Source organism: Anabrus simplex, chromosome 2, assembly GCF_040414725.1.
Source record: "Anabrus simplex isolate iqAnaSimp1 chromosome 2, ASM4041472v1, whole genome shotgun sequence".
Lineage (NCBI taxonomy): Eukaryota > Metazoa > Arthropoda > Insecta > Orthoptera > Tettigoniidae > Anabrus > Anabrus simplex.
In genome coordinates this window covers 732,596,308-732,616,300 of record NC_090266.1, presented here as the reverse complement: position 1 = coordinate 732,616,300, position 19,993 = coordinate 732,596,308, and the positions used below count along the sequence as shown (strand labels likewise).

At 41.9% G+C, this 19,993-nt stretch overlaps 1 long non-coding RNA gene across 1 annotated transcript in view; it reads right to left on the bottom strand.

The window, feature by feature from the left end:
* The window catches only part of LOC136863078 (uncharacterized), an 86,537-nt gene that overhangs the window by 14,581 nt on the left and 51,963 nt on the right, over positions 1–19,993 (bottom strand). Inside the window, exons 2-3 of the long non-coding RNA XR_010859142.2 lie at positions 12,813–12,889; positions 2,913–3,003 (exon numbers count right to left, since the gene is read on the bottom strand). This is a non-coding gene — a long non-coding RNA (uncharacterized lncRNA). The remainder of the gene's footprint in view (positions 1–2,912; positions 3,004–12,812; positions 12,890–19,993) is intronic.

The following is a 19,993-nucleotide window of genomic DNA, read 5'->3' as shown; positions in this document are numbered from 1 at the left end:
GCAGCATGTTTCCTCTGCGTTACCCGTCTACTGCAACCCCTTGCATTACTAAGCACTGGTATATGGTACAGCAGCTCTACATTTGCTGTCTGCATATCGGCAAAGGCTAGTGTGTTCAGCTACGACGAATACACAGATACCATTTTTATCTACGGAGAACCGAGCTCGATAGCTGCAGTCACCTAAGTGCGGTCAGTATCCAGTATTCGGGAGAGAGTAGGTTCGAACCCCACTGTCGGCAGCCCTGAAAATGGTTTTCCGTGGTTTCCCATTTTCACACCAGGCAAATGCTGGGGCTGTACCTTAATTAAGGCCACGGCCGCTTCCTTCCCACTCCTAGCCCTTTCCTGTCCCATCGTCGCCATACGACCTATCTGTGTCGGTGCGACGTAAAGCAACTAGCAAAAAAAAATTATCTACGGAGAATCTGGTCGGAATGCAGCCGAAGCTCGCAGACGGTATGCACAGCAGATTACAAACAGAGGTCTGCTCTCTATACATGTATTTCGTTGAACAGAGCCGCAGTTAAGAACTAATGGATCGTTCAAGGTACATATGAGAAGAATGTACTGCAATACTTCGAACGCAATCCTTCACAGGGTAAACTGAACTTCACCTTACTCTGATGATAAAATAATAATACCAATACTACTACTACTACTAATAATAATAATAATATACAAACCGTCATTCTTACAAACGTTCAAATGTTTAATGTTACTTAGGGCAAAGACGAGCTGAGGACGAGCTAGGACTATCCCGAGCGTCAATACAAAGGATCCTGAAGGAGAGAAAATGGCACCCATACAAGGCGCACCTACATCAGCAGCTATATGGAGATGAGTTTGAACGCAGGGTAACATAATTCAGAAGAATGGCCGCGGCATCACAGCAAGATCCACATTTTATCAGGAATATCCTGTGGAGCGATGAGTGTTACTTTTCGAATGATTCCATTCCATCCTCCACTAGAATCGAGCACAGCACATGCAACTCTAGTGGGGTTAATGTGTGGTGCAGTAATTTAGGAGACTACATCATTGGGTCAGTTTTAATAGCTCCTAGGCTCACTGGCAGGCGTTATCTGGAATTTTTAGAGACTGAATTTTCTTTAGAAAATATGCTAGAAGATATTCCACTGCAGCTAGTACTGTAACATTGCCTTCAGCATGATGGTGCACCACCTCACTAGTTTCTAGACGTGAGGGAACATCTGGATGCACGATATCCTAAACGGTGGATAGGTCGTGGGCGACCCCGGCAATGCCCACAACGATCGCCCGATCTCACCCCTCTGAACTGTTCTTCTATGGGGATATATCAAATCGAAAGTATACGAAAGTGAGCCAGAAAATGCTGAACAATTAAAACAACGAATTGGTGAGGCCTGTGCTGCAGTGACACCTGAAATGTTGAGACGTGTCCCTGCAGACACTGCGAGACGTGCTCAGCATTGCCTGCACCACCAAGGACATGTTTTTGAGCATATCTATTATGAGTAGTTGTAGAAGGAAATGTTCTGGTAGATCCAAGTGTAACATTTTAATTTTCTCGGATTTGAAGCTATAATAATATGTATACTAGTTTTTGTTTCATACAAACAAGTTTCTTTTTAGGGTAGAATGTCTGCACTTGTACACATTAATAATTTAATAAATAGTCTTTTCGGTATCTTTGGAGTATTTACAAATGCACCCTGTCGTAGAAGTGTGCAGTAAAATGACTGCTATTTGTTTCACAACATCCGATATACAGCACGTTGTCGCTCCTTCGAAAACAAGTGATTAGGCTTCCCATGCATCACTAGTGCATACGGGACATTTGTAAGTAGAAAGTACGGCGCTCGCGAGTCGCCTGGTATAAACGAACATGGTGGCCTGTAAAATGTTCAGTTGCACTCCTGAGGGACTATTCTTATAACATGCTTGTCAACTAGGCCACATTATTTTCTTGTTATCTCCATCATAAGGACATGTAAGGACATGTACGTTTGGAATGCTTTGTCCACTAGGTAGAGGACGCTGAATAACATTCGTGCTGAAAAACAAAACAGATGAAATTTTTACATTTATTAAAGGCACACATGCTACCCCGTTAGAGTACTTCCTGCTGTGAGTAAGTCATTGTCAGCGAGTGCATGATTTTTTTTGAATTTGTGACCTTATAATGCAAGGAATTTGAATATTATTTGTTTATTAATTATGTTGATGCTTTGAGAAATGGTATGTGTCACGAATATCCATTTCTTATCATAATGTTGGAAAGAAACGAAATTATTCTTATTATTCTTCTTTATCTGCTTACCCTCCAGGGTCGGTTTTTCCCTCAGACTCAGCGAAGGATCCCATCTCTACCGCCTCAAGGGCAGTGTCCTAAAGTGTCGGGTCGGGGATACAACTGGGGAGAATGACCAGTACCTATCCCAGGCGACTCACCTGCTTTGCTGAACAGTAGCCTTGTGGGGGATGGGAAGTTTGGAAGGGATAGACAAGGAAGAGGGAAGGAAGCGGCCGTGGCCTTTATAGTTAGGTACCATCCCGGCATTTGCCTAAAGGAGCAGGGGGAAACCACGGAAAACCACGTCCAGGATGGCTGAGGAGGGAATCAAACCCCCTTCTACTCAGTTGACCTCCTGAGGCTGAGTGGAACCCGTTCCAGCCCTCGTATCACTCTTCAAATTCCGTGGCAGAGCCGGGAATCGAACCCGGGCCTCCGGGGATGGCAGCTAATCATACTAGCCATTACACCACAGAGGCGGACACGAAATTCTTCAAGTGACCCTATACTAGGAGTCACTCGCTGATGATGGCTCAACGCAGGGAGAAAGCACTCCATCGAGGTAATCGATATAGAAAATATTATATTTTTGAAGAAGTAAATAATGCATATAGAAATATAAAATAAACTTGTACCCTTCTTTCCGCTACTCTTCTCGGTACTTCCCTTGCCGCCACTACCACCGCCACCTTTCTTACCAGCTCCACCGCCACCGCCGGCTTTCTTCTGAAACAAACAAGTACATATGATGGCAACAGCACTTAACATGATATGATCGTGTGATACCGTAAGCAAGGAACATTAAGTGAGGCTGTGATAAGGATATTTAAAGCAAACAATATTTATAACTGAAGCTGTTAACTGTGGGTGTGTGACTTTGTTAACACACTCTCAATTAACATACTCATAACCGAGCGAGTTGGCCGTGCGGTTAGGGGCGCACAGCAGTTAGCCTGCATCTGGGAAATAGTGGATTCGAACCTCAATGTCGGCAGCTCTGAAGGTGGTTTCTCGTGGTTTCCCATTTTCACACCAAGCAAATGCTGGGGCTATACCTTAATGAAGGCCACGGTCCCTTCCTTCCAACCCCTAGGCCATTCCAATCCCATCGTCGCCGTAAGACCTATCTGTGTCGGTGCGACGTAAAGCCACTACCATATTACTAAGTTACATTATCACTGCTTTTCCTTCATCCCATTTCCTCCGATAGACGTATGATTGAACTGCCGTAGAGTATCACTACTACATTACAATCACTCGCGATTTAATTAAGGTGTTACATGGTAACAAATTACATTATTAATTTATTATTAATTAAAAATACGCAAGTTCTGCCGGTGAAAGTTGTTTTTCAACATTCCCTGTTGTTTAAGAAATATTGTAGGTGGTAATGTGAGGTGACTCACCCTATACAAACCTGGCAGTATATAACATCATTTTAGTCTAATATCGCAAGATTAAATAAAGCTTGGACATGTCAATGTTTTATATCGTACATCCATATTACGAGTACATTGTAGTCGTTAATCCCACTATTATCATACATTAGTGCGAACTTCAGAGACTAACTGCTTGGGTGTGATTCTCATCCTAGATGAATTCCTGCTTACAACACCTTTCTGATCTGTACACTTTCAAGGTATCTTAATGACATTGTACCGGAGTTAAGGAACAGTATTCTTTCCTTTTTGTACTACCTACATCACAAATATTTCAAGTCCCCATACAATGTACTCAGGGATCTAAAGATCGGAACATTCTTGTTTACCAATGTCATTTATATGACTTTCAAAACGTAGATCATAGGACACCACTTTATTCTCAAATCGTGCATGTGATACTATAGCTCGGCGGTAGAGATCGTTTAGCAGCCATCATGATATACTCGTATTTCTTTTAAATAACGGACACTTTTTATCCCACGCTGTGAAATTTCAAATCTGAGTTGAAACTGATATTAGAGGCTGCGGAGTTCATCCCAGCGACCACGTGGTACACATCTGTGTTTGGAAGAAATATGTAGATGAGTCGAAGCTTGGGGGCCGCTGTAGAGATACGATGCTACAGTATTTAGAATTCGTTTGACGGAGAGGAAATCCAGACAAAAAAACAACGTTTACAAGAACGAAATATTTGTAAAAGATGATGCGTATAAAAATTTCAATAAAACTATACATAAACATTGTCTTATGTACGGTAAAAACACGTTATGAATAGTTCTTTCTTTTCAGGAAACGTGTAATGTTCATGAACAGCCAGTAAGAGACAGAAAGTACTTGCATTTTAAGGCTGATAAGGCTATATATCCTATGCATAGCCATCAGATGTCATCTACTCCTCAAGTCCAATGTATAAAGCATACGTCAACTGGTGTACACAGCAAATATCTCCACTATATTATCTGAATTCAGCTTCCCCATTCCCAAATTTGAAGTACGTATCTTGTAGAAAGGTTGTGACACTGGAAAAAGTTATATTTACAAGATGATCAAGGCTCAGTCACCGCGGTCCTGGGGACATACAGCAAAGAGGGACTTGAACAACGTGCACTCAGCATTTGATACTACAATGGGGAAGAGGAGTGGATAAAAAATGTGAACCTCCCATTTATTTCCTAGCTTTTTCTAGAGTTTCGTTAATGTGGTGTCTATTTACTTCTTATCTTGAGAATTTGATTGAAACTGATACTCTCATCACCCACGTGAAACTGAAATTTCCTATTTTTGCTCTATGTGGTGGTGCCTAAAAATAAGACCTTGAATAGACTGGCGACATTTTGCAAAATGCGGTCGGCCTGCATCACAAATATTTCTGACTTCTTTTTGACTGCAAATCGCTGTCCATCTCCACTACACTTTCAGTTCTGCCGACTGCATCCTGTTGTCCATTTTTGCTGCAGAGATTTATTCACTTTATTCATTAATCAGTACGGATTCTGAAGTAGAAATATTGTTATTGTTTCTTTTCTTCAGTTTGCTTTACGTCGCACTGACACAGATTGGTCATATCGCGACGATGGTATAGGAAAGGGCTAGGGTTGGGAAGGAGATGGCCGTGGCCTTAATTAAGATTCAGCTAAGGCATTTTCCTTGAATGAAAATGGGAAGCCACAGAAAACTATCTTCAGGGCTGCCGACAGCGGAGTTCAAACCCACTATCTCCCGAATGCACGCTGATAGCTTCGATGACCCAAACCTCGCAGCCACTTGCCCAGTGCATGGGTCTTCTTTTGAAAAGGAAGAGGCGTATTCCCCGAACTCAGGCAATATGAAGATGGATTTTGAAGTACAGTATTTTAATTCTTATCTATTTGAATTTTCTCCTTTGTATATTCTTCATTAACGTTGCGACTACTCCTACCACTACTCTCACACCTTCATTTCTTTCACACAATATACATAACATTTCTTGAGCAACAGTTGATATAACAAAACAACAAAATTCGGTAGAGCATGCCTCTTATCTCAATTGTCTCAAGGCGTGAGGTGATAAACTCACACACCTGGCAGTATACAGGAATATGGATCAGGACAGTGGTAGATTACGGTTGCATTTGCACCATTAGGATTGTACATAGAAATAGAATAACTTATTATTATGAAAAGAAAACTGAATTTATGACTATAGTTTACGTCACAATGAACTCGCATTGTCGTACTTTAATTATAACACAAAATTATATGTATCAGTGAGACTTGTTGTTACAATCAAAAAGAAAATTTAATATAAACAAAGAAAGCTGGAGTGTGTATCGTAGAGATAGGATAGGAAGGGTGGGAGGGGGAGTGTTCATTCTGGCGAAAGAAGAATTTGTAAGCTACGAAAAAGTTAAAGATGAGACACATGAAATTCTAGGTGTAAGGCTCATTTCTAAAGATAATAGGCAACTTGATATATTTGGAGTGTACAGATCTGGAAAGGGTAGCACTGACGCGGATTCGGAATTATTGATAGGATAGTCAGCTATGTGGGAAACGACATGGAAAGAAATGTGATTGTAGCGGGAGATCTGAATTTGCCAGATGTCAATTGGGAAGGAAATGCGAACGACAGGAAGCATGAGCAACAAATGGCAAATAAGTTAATATGGGAAGGACAGTTGATTCAGCAAGTGATGGAACCAACCAGAGGGAAAAATATCCTGAATGTCGTGCTGATAAAACCAGATGAACTCTATAGGGAAACTAAAGTAATAGATGGTATTAGTGATCATGAAGCTGTTTTTGTGGTAGTTAAAAATAAATGTGATAGAAAGGAAGGTCTTAAAAGTAGGACTGTTAGGCAGTACCATATGGCTGATAAAGCAGGCATGAGGCAGTTTCTAAAAAGTAAATATGATCGGTGGAAAACGGTAAATAAAAATGTAAACAGACTCTGGGATGGGTTTAAAGAAATTGTTGAGGAATGCGAAAACAGGTTTGTACCATTAAGGGTGGTAAGGAATGGTAAAGACCCACCTTATTATAATAGAGAAATAAAGAGACTAAGAAGGAGGTGCAGACTGGAAAGAAAAAGAGTTAGAAATGGCTGTGGAAATAAGGAGAAATTGAAGGAACTTACTAGAAAATTGAATCTAGCAAAGAAGGCAGCTAAGGATAACATGATGGCAAGCATAATTGGCAGTCATACGAATTTTAGTGAAAAATGGAAGGGTATGTATAGGTATTTTAAGGCAGAAACAGGTTCCAAGAAGGAATTCCGGGAATAATTAATGAACAAGGGGAGTGTGTATGTGAGGATCTTCAAAAGGCAGAAGTATTCAGTCAGCAGTATGTAAAGATTGTTGGTTACAAGGATAATGTCGAGATAGAGGAGGAGACTAAGGCCAAAGAAGTAATAAAATTTACATATGATAACAATGACATTTACAATAAGATACAAAAGTTGAAAACTAGAAAAGCGGCTGGAATTGATCAGATTTCTGGGGATGTACTAAAGACAATGGGTTGGGATATAGTACCATATCTGAAGTACTTATTTGATTATTGTTTGGTCGGAGGAGCTATACCAGATGAATGGAGAGTTGCTATAGTAGCCCCTGTGTATAAAGGAAAGGGTGATAGACATAAAGCTGAAAATTACAGGCCAGTAAGTTTGACATGCATTGTATGTAAGATTTGGGAAGGCATTCTTTCTGATTATATTAGACATGTTTGTGAAATTAATAACTGGTTTGATAGAAGGCTATTCGGATTTAGGAAAGGTTAATCCACTGAAGCTCAACTTGTAGGATTCCAGCAAGATATAGCAGATATCTTGGATTCTGGAGGTCAAATGGACTGTATCGCGATTGACCTGTCTAAAGCATTTGATAGGGTGGATCATGGGAGACTACAGGCAAAAATGAGTGCAATTAGACTAGACAAAAGAGTGACTGAATGGGTTGCTATATTTCTAGAAAATAGATCTCAAAGAATTAGAGTAGGTGAAGCTTTATCTGACCCTGTAATAATTAAGAGGGGAATTCCTCAAGGCAGTATTATCGGACCTTTATGTTTTCTTATATACAGTATATATAAATGATATGAGTAAACAAGTGGAATCGGAGGTAAGGCTTTTTGCGGATGATGCTATTCTCTATAGAGGGATAAATAAGTTACAAGATTGTGAGCAACTGCAACGTGACCTCGAAAATGTTGTGACATGGACAGCAGGCAATGTTATGTTGATAAACGGGGTTAAAAGTCAGGTTGTGAGTTTCACAAATAGGAAAAGTCCTCTCAGTTTTAATTACTGCGTTGATGGGGTGAAAGTTCCTTTTGGGGATCATTGTAAGTATCTAGGTGTTAATATAAGGAAAGATCTTCATTGGGGTAATCACATAAATGGGATTGTAAATAAAGGGTACAGATTTCTGCACATGGTTATGAGGGTGTTTAGGGGTTGTATTAAGGATGTAAAGGAGAGGGCATATAAGTCTCTGGTAAGACCCCAACTAGTGTATAGTTCCAGTGTATGGGACCCTTATCAGGATTACCTGATTCAAGAACTGGAACAAATCCAAAGAAAAGCAGCTCGATTTGTTTTGGGTGATTTCCGACAAAAGAGTAGCGTTACAAAAATGTCGCAATGTTTGGGTTGAGAAGAATTGAGGGAAAGAATAAGAGCTGCTCGATTAAGCGGTATGTTCCGATCTGTCAGCGGAGAGATGGCGTGGAATGGCATTAGTAGACGAATAAGTTTGAATGGCGTTTATAAAAGTAGGAAAGATCACAATATGAAGATAAATTTGGAATTCAAGAGGACAAACTGTGGAAAATATTCATTTATAGGAAGGGGAGTTAGGGATTGGAATAACTTACCAAGGGAGATGTTCAATAAATTTCCAATTTCTTTGAAATCATTTAGGAAAAGGCTAGGAAAGCAACAGATAGGGAATCTGCCACCTAGGCGACTGCCCTAAATGCAGATCACTATTGGTTGATTGATTGATTGATTGATTGATTGATTGATTGGTTGATTGATTGATTGATTGATTGATTGATTGATTGATTGATTGATTGATTGATTGATTGATTGATTGATTGATTGATTGATTGATTGATTGATTGATTGATTGATTGATTGATTGATTGAGCTATTGGCATGAACTTGAAGTGAAATATGATATCGCCGCTGATTACATTCTTCTTCATGTTATTAATGCATAACATGTCTGATGCTGTGATTACCTGATGTCTGCACACACACCGCTGTTGAACTTGATATTCCTGGAAAAACCAATGAGCGAAAGTCGGGAGCCGTCTGTTGTTATCTTCTTATGTAACCTGGAGTTGACCTACATTCCATGTACGAGTGTAGTAAGCTTTAATGTAGTTACGTCCACTCAATAGATTGTAAGAAATTGGAAAATATTATTGAAATACATTGTGAAGTTCATCCTCACAAGTAGATGATGTTTCACTATCAGCATAGTACCAGTCTCTACTCGGATCTAACCACCACTCGTAGACCTCCTCGATGATTCTAAGACCTCTTCAAACACACCTCTCAGCTCTGACCACCACTCTTAGACCACTGACCAACACTCTTCCTTCTTCTCACCACTGTTGCATCGACTTTTATAACCTCCTGATGACCACTCATATCCCTACTCTCTGGTCATCCCTTCCACCTCAACATACGGTAGCTGGCGAATACAGACACTTGGTCGAAATCACGTGCCCACGCACTGATGTCATCAGTCATGTGTCGTATAAGCTTGCCCACGCGGACTACCAATGACTACCTTGCATGTGTCAGCGGAAAATCTACTTGCTCAATACATTCTCGGTTAAACATAGCCTCGATTGCAAAATACTATACCAGCTCATCTGTCCAGAGTTACAAGCCACAGCAGGACTATTTGAAACCAACAAATCTCACTTATTAATATACAGAATAATTACAAACCAAATTCCCTTATCCAATGATTAAATAATATAATATGCGTGATACCTAATTATTACAGTCTAAATGATGAAGAACAGAATATAAAATCTAATGAATCGGGTTGTTAATAATAATAATAATAATAATAATAATAATAATAATAATAATAATAATAATAATAATAATAAAAAGTACTGAATGGAATCTGTATCCCTGTTGTACGGTTACAACGTTTTCCGGAAAATTCTTGCAGATCATAGCTCAGGTATGATTTCTCACAAATAGATTACTGTATGATTCATTTTATAATTTCATATACATGGTTGTTTATGAATTTCGGTAATAAATGCCTAGGTATCGAATACATTTTAGTCTACTTACATCTTGCTCTAAATCAGAGAAACGAATGCATTCGGTCGACTGCAACTTTTATAGTTCAGAATGAACTGCAGTTTGAAGCCAGCAGCTTGGCGGGCCAGGCAGCAAACACAATGCAAGCTGTCGGTTTTTACATTGAAAGTTGCTGGTGCAACATGCTGAATTTTGTTTCATGATCTCCAAAGACGCGATTACAAGCCAATTGCACTTGGCTGTTGCCAACTGCAGAATGTTGCCGGGGTATTTCACGCTTAATATTAATCCGTTTTCGGCATTGAGGACGCCTTGAATGCCAAGAAACTGTATTTAAGTTTCTGTTATTACTCTCAAATATTGTCTATTTCTACAACCAGAGATTGTTCAAACCCAAGAAAGGCCTGCTGCCCTTGACTGGAAAGTCAGGATTGTATGTCTAAAGTCACTGTCCAGAGAATGATTTAAATTTATTTATTCGCATAATGTAGCAGATAATTGTGAGTGACATCTGTGAAAAAGCCAGCCCTCACCTAGCCTCAAACAACGAACGTGGTGTCAGCTTTGCATCTCACTAACAACAATCAATAACATCGCTTTCAGACAGCACCAGTATTGTGAGTCAGATATCACAGTTGATTTGACCATTCTTAATTTAAAATAATTTCATTAATTTGTACTTAGTCTAGAATTACTTCGCGCGGTTCTCTTCTCAATTATTATCTCAAGGACAAGAGATCAGATAACACCCCTCACTTTCCCAAAAGAAAATATAGTACTTCCTCTTCCCTTTCTAGTGGCTTGAGAAATGTGGCTTATAGGTTACATACACTACTTCACACTTGTATACGACATAGAGAGTAGGGAAAAATGACCGGAGCTGGCGCAGGGGCTAATGCACTAGATGGCCGCCACGCGCTACGACCTCTGACACCTTCCGACAATAGGATGCCGTCATCTTATGGAATACTGTCGAAAGAGGCAACTAAAAGGGGCGCCTGACTTGAGAGAGCATGGGTTTGGGAACTAGGGGTCTCTAGCTGAGTCTAGGCATTATGTATTCTAAGTTGTTGTCTATCTAACCTCTCTTGGCCAACTCTTGTAGTACACTTCATTCCGGGGTGGTTGGGGTCGAGAAGAGTTAAGCTAAGCTCCTCCAGGGGGCACCCTTGCCTTAGGTAGGAGTTGAGCAACCTGTGATATTGTGTCTGCATTGGTGAACTAGGGGTCTTTAGCTGAGTCTAGGCATGTTGTGTACTAAGCTGTCATCCATTTAACGTCCCTTGGCCAACTCTTGTACGACACTTCTTTCCAGGGTGGTTGGGGTTGAACACAGTAAAGCTCCTCCAGGGGGCACCCTTGTCTTAGGTAGGAGTCGAGCAACCTGTGCTGTTGTTGTGTCTCCATTGGTGAACTAGGGGTCTTAAGCTGAGTCTAGACATGTTGTGGGCTAAGCTGTCGTATACCGGGCGAGTTGGCCGTGCGCGTAGAGGCGCGCGGCTGTGAGCTTGCATCCGGGAGATAGTAGGTTCGAATCCCACTATCGGCAGCCCTGAAAATGGTTTTCCGTGGTTTCCCATTTTCACACCAGGCAAATGCTGGGGCTGTACCTTAATTAAGGCCACGGCCGCTTCCTTCCAACTCCTAGGCCTTTCCTATCCCATCGTCGCCATAAGACCTATCTGTGTCGGTGCGACGTAAAGCCCCTAGCAAAAAAAAAAGCTGTCGTATATTTAACCTCCATGGCCAACTCTTGTAGGACACATCATTCTGATGTGGTGGGGTCCTAGCAGAGTAAAGCTCCTCCAAGGGCACCCTTGCCTTACCTTTTGCTCAAATACGTCAGCCTCGTGTCGGTAGATTTATTGGCACGCAAAACAGTTCCTGCGGGACAAAATTTCGGCCTCTCCAAAAATCATGAATATATAATTAGTGGGGCGTGAAACCATAATAATAATAATAATAATAATGTATTATTATGTATTATTATTATTATTATTATTATTATTATTATTATTATTATTATTATTATTATTATTATTATGTCCACCTCTGTGGTGTAGTGGTTAGTATGATTAGCTGCCACCCGCTGATTCCCGGCTCTGCCACGAAATTTGAAAAGTGGTACGAGGGCTGGAATGGGATCCACTCAGCCTCCGGAGGTCAGCTGAGTAGATGGGGGTTCGATTCCCACCTCAGCCATCCTGGAAGTGGTTTTCCGTGTTTTCCCATTTCTCCTCCAGACAAATGCCGGGATGGTACCTAACTTAAGGCCATGGCCGCTTCCTCTCCTCTTTCTTGTCTATCCCTTCCAATCTCCCCACCGCACCCTTCCCCCATAAGGCCCCTGTTCAGCATAGCAGGTGCGGCCGTCTGGGCGAGGTACTGGTCATCCTTCCCAGTTGTATGCTCCGACCCCAAAGTCTCACACTCCAGGACACTGGCCTTGAAGCGGTAGAGGTGGGATCCCTCACTGAGTCCGCGGGAAAAACTAACCCTGGAGGGTAAATGAATTAAGAATGGATTATTATTATTATTATTATTATTATTATTATTATTATTATTATTACTAGTAGTAGTAGTAGTAGTAGTAGTAGTAGTAGTAGTAGTAGTATTCTCCAGATTAACGAGGAAAGTACATTCTATAAGGAAAAATAAATTGAAAACTGTAGTTTATGACCCATAAAGGTGTACCTCCCCTTAAATTAAACAGAAACAACAAGAGATGGCTTAATAATCCACATCCCTCTGTCTGACTATTCACCGAGGTCATTTTCGAATGCTGATGAAGCTCATAAATCATTGTTACGTACCGAATCCTCCGAGCTGGCCTTGCCACTTCCACCACCTCCGCTGGCACCGCCTCCACCACCACTACCACCACCACCACCTGTAACATAGAGAGCGAGGCGGCGTGTTAAACTGGTGCCAAATTTGCCGCTATAATTAGTAGTGTATGGAATTAGCAAGTAGACTATTTCCAGCACCTTGCTATTAAGGACCATGGGGAGCTACATCGACAACTAACCTACACTGATTGTGAACTGCAGTCAGCTTCCATGAGCATTCGTGAATAACATTCCACACGACAGTGGGAACAAATTGAAGCTCCGATTCGATATAAAATTGTACTTACTAGCGTCTTAAGGAATGAAGTCAGGATGGTTGATATGTACTATAAATATAAAACAAACAAAAACCCATGGTGCTACAGACCCCATGGGACTTGGCCCAGCAAACGTCGTTGCACAGTCGAATACTTGCAGTATACGAGGTCACACGTGATCAGCGTGTTGAAACCTTTCGGCTGTTACGGTACACTTGACTTTGTAGACCGGGCCCGCTATATCACGGTCAGCTAGCTCAATTGCTTTCACGTACTGTAAGCTGAGTGGACCTCGAACCAGCTATTGCATCCAGGTAAAATTCCCTGATATGGACAGGATTCCAACAGAGATCCTGTAGATAAGAGGCAGGCTCGTTACCCCTTGACTATGGGGCCGACGTATAAATAAACTTTTGTCAAACTAACATAAAAAGTAATTGCGCTAGTTATTTAATATCACAACAACACCAATAGGCTTAAACCGGGCGAGTTGGTCGTGCGGTTGGGTGCGCGCAGCTGTGAGCTTGCATCCGGGAGGTAGTGGGTTCGAACCCCACTGTCGGCAGCCCTGAAGATGGTTTTACGTGGTTTCCCATTTCACACCAGGCAAATGCTGGGGCTGTACCTTAATTAAGGCTACGGCCGATTCCTTCCCACTCCTAGGCCTTTCCCATCCCATCGTCGCCATAAAACCTATCTGTGTCGGTGCGACGTCAAGCTAGTTGTAAAAAAAAGATAGGCTTAAGGCACATTGCAGTTGGAAAACGAAAACTAGATGACTGAATATTGATTCGAGAAAAAACTGGAACAGGTGTATCATTTCGAGTATTTAGGATGTGAATTCTCCCAGGATAGTACTAAAGTGATTCTAAATCAAGGTGCAGCTACCCAATGCACTGAGCTCACAGTTGCGAGCAGCGGTATTCCTTGCTGTACCGGAGTGAAAGCTGAGTGGACTCAGGATTTCTTATTCTTAAGTTAGATGTAATAAAGGCAAAAGTAGCTAAAAATATTTGCTGATACAAACAATTGGAATGTATGGCAGGAGGGTACTCGGAATTAAGGAATAAATGCGAAGTTAGGAATGAACTTTATAGATGAAGCTGTACGCATAAACAGGCTTCGGTAGTGGGGTCATGTGAGATGTATGAACGAGATTAGATCAAAATCAAATCAAAATCACTTTATTTCCAAATGAGGTGTATACCTCGGTGGCAAATAATACACAAAAATACATTATTATCAAGCTCTACATTTTAAATTAAAAAGAAAAGAAGACATTTTCCTATAATATAGTATTATACAGTTTACACTAACAATTTTTCTGTTCAACACACATCTCATCCTTAAGAAATTTATATTATTTAAAAAATTCTACTCATAATATCTTCTGTACTTGCATAATCAACACATACACAGTATATGGAATAGCTTCAAATAATATTATACAACTGCTATTTTTCTTTCTTCTTTCTCAATCTGTTTACCCTCCAGGCTTGGTTTTCCCGCAGACTCAGCGAGGGATTCCACCTCCACCGCATCAAGGGCAGTGTCCCGGAGTGTAAGACTTTGGGTCGGGGGATACAACTGGAAAGGAGGAACAGTACCTCGCCAAGTAGGCCTCACCTGCTATGCTGAACAGGAGACTTGTGGGGAGGGGACTGGAAGGGATAGACACGGAAGAGGGAAGGAAGCGGCCGTGGCATTTAGTTAGGTACCATCCCAGCATTTGCCTGGAGGAGAAGTGGGATTCCACGGAAAACCACTTCGAGGATGGCTGCGAAGGTAATCGAACCCACCTCTACTCAGTTGACCTCCCGAGGCTGAGTGGACCCCATTCCAGCCCTCGCACCACTTTTCAAATTTCGTGGCAGAGCCGGGAATCGAACGCGGGCCTCCGGGGGTGGCAGATAATCGGGCTAACCACTACACCACAGAGGCTGGCTATAAAACTGCTATAAGATTTAATTTTACATTGCATTTTTAAACCCATTTTTGTACCTAACATGCATAACGACCTGTTGCGCCTTAACCAGAGCCCCTTTTGCCACCGCTTTTCAGAGTTCCGGAATGGCCTTAGATTATCAGAGAATACTGGAAACTGTAATAAAATGTGTGAAATTTAGCCGCTATCAATCACGATTGAAGTATGTACTTTTGGTGAATTGGCATATTGTTAGTTGATTAAATGTTGTAGTTGACCGAGAAAAGACGGCGTAATATTTGTGTTTTATATTTGTAAGGGGGATAGGAATTGTGCATGTGGAAACTTAGGGTGTGGGCAAACCTATAGGTATAAAATGAGAAAGGTGACTGTACCACGTCATACTCTGACCATGTATGACTTTATAGCAACAAGCCTCCTAAAACAAATCAATCCAGTCACTAGCTTCGAACTCAATTGAGAATTAGCACTCAAGGCTTCAATTAGGCCTGTACCGGGAAGTACACCTCAACTCCGCATATTCAAAAGAAGCGCCCTAAAGAACTCTATCTATCGAACAAAACGTAAAATTGCTACTGCATGAAGTTGGGACATTAATCAAACGATGTCACTACTGAATAATTGAGAAGTTTGTCATTTCTAAGTTTCCTAAACTGACTGGTTTTATTTTGTATTGTTTTGGTGTACATCAAGAAGTTTGGACTTTTCTCCATAGATGTCTTTACAAAAAAAAACTGTGGTCATGCACTCTGGTGTAAGACGGAAGAATTAGTGATTTAAAGAAGTTTTGTGTTATTATGTTTTCTCAACTAAATTAACTTTCATTTATTTTGTTATTTCAAGGTTTGCAACACTTCTTTCTCATTCCGCCTGTTTTTGAATCCGGCCAATCAGGAATTTTCTGTAATTATTTTTCAACCTATCACACATTTTTTGTACCTTTTGAATTTGCCAAGAAAATTGAGAGGGTGTGGCCGGATTTAGTTCAGAACCCTCTCGAACCGTCCCCTCGCATATATAAGCTGCGGATTTTCAGGCTACCTTGTCTTTCGATCACCAAATTTCTGAGAGTGTGTGTGTTAAGTCAGGAGGCGGGGCGCCTCATTCTTCGCCAGGCAGTTCAACCGCAAAGGTAATGGCTACCTGTCTTATTTTTCTGTATTACCTATAGTTCAGTACTCACGACCGGTCTTTACGAGTACGTGCACGACCCCCCACTCCCGGTTCATATGAGGTAATCATCACGACCGGCTAGCCGATGGGTAGTGTTCTCGCCCAGTTCACGATACCGTGTGAACAGTTGTCTCACTGAGTATATGAGTGTGTTAGTCACTATGTTCAAAGCCCATACATGAAGCTACAACAGCGACTAAAACTGAATTGAAAGGCTGGAATTACCTTCTCATCGTGTTTGTGAGAGCTCTTTAGTACAAAGCAAGTCGAGGGCCCTTTTATGAGTGAGCTCGCACTATCTGTAACTTTAGCTTAGCCATATACCCGACCGCGTGTGCCCCCAGGAAATAACCTGGCACTCATTTCTATTGTAGGCTGAGTTAACCCGTGGGCCATATACCTCTCCAAATGTAGGAGTCTCGATTCTAAAATTTTCGGCTACCTGACGGGGAACTGAACCCACATCTTGCCATGGGACATCACCTGAGGCACTATTCCAACTCTAAGGAGTCTCCTAGGGCAGCAATTGAAGGGACGTTTAACAAATAACAATATTAAATTATTATTAATTCGTTTAACTTTGGAACATTTCAGAAAGTGTAATTCATTGACACTTCTCCCTTCCTCAAATATCACGTTTAATACGAAGAAAACTTCGAGCATTCGTCATACAGTAAGTAATAGTACATTATTTAAAGATACTTTCACTGTTCTTGGAATACTCTCCATATTCTCTGGCAATTTATTTTCTAAGAATAAACAAATAGAAACGATAGAGTTTTAATATTTAGAATGAATGTTGTATGGCGCTGAATAATATACCTATTCTCCTTTTGTGGTTATAATGGAACAGTCGATCTCCACTTCTAAGAAAGCTGAAGAAAGTCGTCGTGAAAATGTGTCCCTGCAATTTCTCGTGCATTAATCCAAAAGGATATCTTTTTCCTTGTGCCGTAAGTGTAGCTATCCCCAGCTACTCCCCTCGAGGTCGGCGGATACGAAGGGAGTATTCGTTTCTTTGGTGTACCAAATCTAGAGAATATGTTTCTGTTTCACAGAAGTCTTTCGCAGGATCTCCCTCACGAGTCTTTTGGTTTTCCCCTTCTTCGATACTTCGGGCTTTCTGCGTTGGACGTGTCCAAACCATTTCAACTGTTTATTAGTTATTGTAGAGACTCCTATCCAGCCAGGAATGTGATCATGTTTGATCCAATTTTCCCGTGTCACATCCATTGATTACAGTCGAGTACTATATTATCATAGGGGCTGCCTGGCCGAGGCGGTAAAGGCGTGCTCGGTTCGCCCGGAAGGACGTGGGTTCGAATCCCCGTCAGGAAGTCGTAAAATGTAAGAAACGAGATTTCCACTTCCGGAGGTGCATATGGCCCTGAGGTTCACTCAGCCTACAGCAAAAATGAGTACCAGGTTAATTCCTGGGAGGCGAAGGCGGCCGGGCGTAGAGCTAACCACTCTACCCCATCACGTGCCGAGGTTAACAATGGTGGAAGCCTTTACCCTTCCACTCCTTCAAGGGCCTTCATGGCCTGTACGGAGGTGAGTTTGCTTTTTTTACTATATTATCATCCGGTTTACAGTGAACTGAATATTTCCATGACGTGTGCTATAATTATCTTTGTCTCAGTCCTGGGGGGGGGGGGTGAATGGAACGATTTGTATAATGCAATATAACTTAAACTTCAACGTTCATGATCAATTTCCTTTCTAGACACCAAGACACAGCCAACACACATGTTCCTTTACCTAGTGGTTTAACGTCACTTTGCAGGTTTTGGCAGCGGTAGGATGGGAAGTAAGCCGCCGTAGTCTAACTTAAGGCATGAAAATAGGAAACCACGGAACACCATCTTCAGGGCTGCCGACGGTGGGACTCGAACCCACAATCACTCGAATGTAAGTTCACAGCAGCGTGATCCAAACCGCGTGGCCAATTCGCTCGGTAGGCAACATACAACGTCCCGCGATCTGCATAATATATTATCCCTTCCTTCGCAGTCACTTGTGCCTAGTCTCAGAGGCTGGAAACTACATACTACACAGGTGTCTTGCTGAACACATGATGGAGTTGTGATACGATTTTAATTCTAAAAGGACAGGTTTATCCTGCAGTAACGATAAGTGTTTGGGATTTCGTTATCTTCAAGCCAAGGCTGTATTGGTATCTGACAGTGAAATGTCACAAATGATGCGAAGGCGTTGATAGTATCTGAATGTTTCATGTTTTTGAACGAGACTGCAGTGCGATACGTGAAAGTCTTGAATTATACCACGTGAGAGTGCAAGATAACTATAGAGTCCACTTGACGAGTCTGAGGGCGGTCTGCTTCATGGCAAAATACTGTAAAGCGTCGTCTCGGAAAATTGCGCGTTCTATGAGGCGCAGTATTTCTATTGCGCATAGAATGGTTCGAAGAAGGATGTGTCAAAGGAGAGATTGTTCCAGACTCGGACATATTATGGACAGAATCTTTCTCAGTGACCGTTCTACTTCGTCTTCAGCGAGAGTATAACATCAGAAAACATAAAAGCATTTGCCGCCGTTTGTTGCATTTCGTCTTACACTCTTCTTCTACCACTTTTCCCACACCCCGGCGTGGTCACGGGTGCGAACTGTGGCCCTATTGGGTGGCAGGATCCCCTTCTTGACACCAACCTTATGTAGAGGGATGTATTCACTATTGTGTGTTTATCTGGTGGTTGTCGGTGTGGTGTATTTTATGTGTTTGACGAGGAGAGTACTGGGACAAACACAAATACCTATTCCCCGCACCAGAAGAATTAATCATACGTGATCATGCGTGGTGTGGGTTACTGTAATCACGTCCTACTTCGTGAACCATGGGCATTGGTTGAGTGGCCTAGTAAGTGGTCCTGAGAGTCGGAGTACTAGTTGCTACGGAATGGGTGTGTGCATCTCGGACATATTCTGAGTCATGGCCCTCCTTGTGCTCAGGTGGCAAGGACTACACAATCCACCAATGGTCCCTAACACGTTAGAGGAGAGATCCTCACTTGGATTATGTGTAAGTAGGGTAGCATCCTGCTTCATGAATTTACCGAGCTCAGAACATTCTAAGCAAGCCTCGGACCTATGGGAGTAACGGAGTCCCACTCACATTTGACAGGTGAGGGACTCCATGGAAACAACTTGGCGAACGAAATGGAATTCGTTGGAGAGTCAGTACTTCAACATCTAGTAATCCCTCGGTCCAAGCCGTGCTAGTAATAGCATGCTAGCGCGCGGCTGTGAGCTTGCATCCGGGAGATAGTAGGTTCGAATCCCACTATCGGCAGCCCTGAAAATGGTTTTCCGTGGTTTCCCATTTTCACACCAGGCAAATGCTGGGGCTGTACCTTAATTAAGGCCACGGCCGCTTCCTTCCAACTCCTAGGCCTTTCCTATCCCATCGTCGCCATAAGACCTATCTGTGTCGGCGCGATGTAAAGCCCCCTAGCAAGAAGAATAGCATGCTAACTGTTGGTGATCAAAACTGGCAGGTGTTGGTTGAAGTTGTGATGTTCCGTTCGAAAGAGTATGGTTCACTGAGTCTAACTGAGGTAGCGAGTCTTTCAAATAAGCTTAGTTCTGATAAGAGAGCGCCTACCTATCAAGGTAAAGACAATATATACAGGGTTATTCACCTAACATGTTACACGGAAATAACTTCTAAACCATTAAAGATATCAGCATTCTGTTTTCATACTCGTAAATGGCACGCAGGGTATTGTAAAATAACGTGCTACTCAGTCTC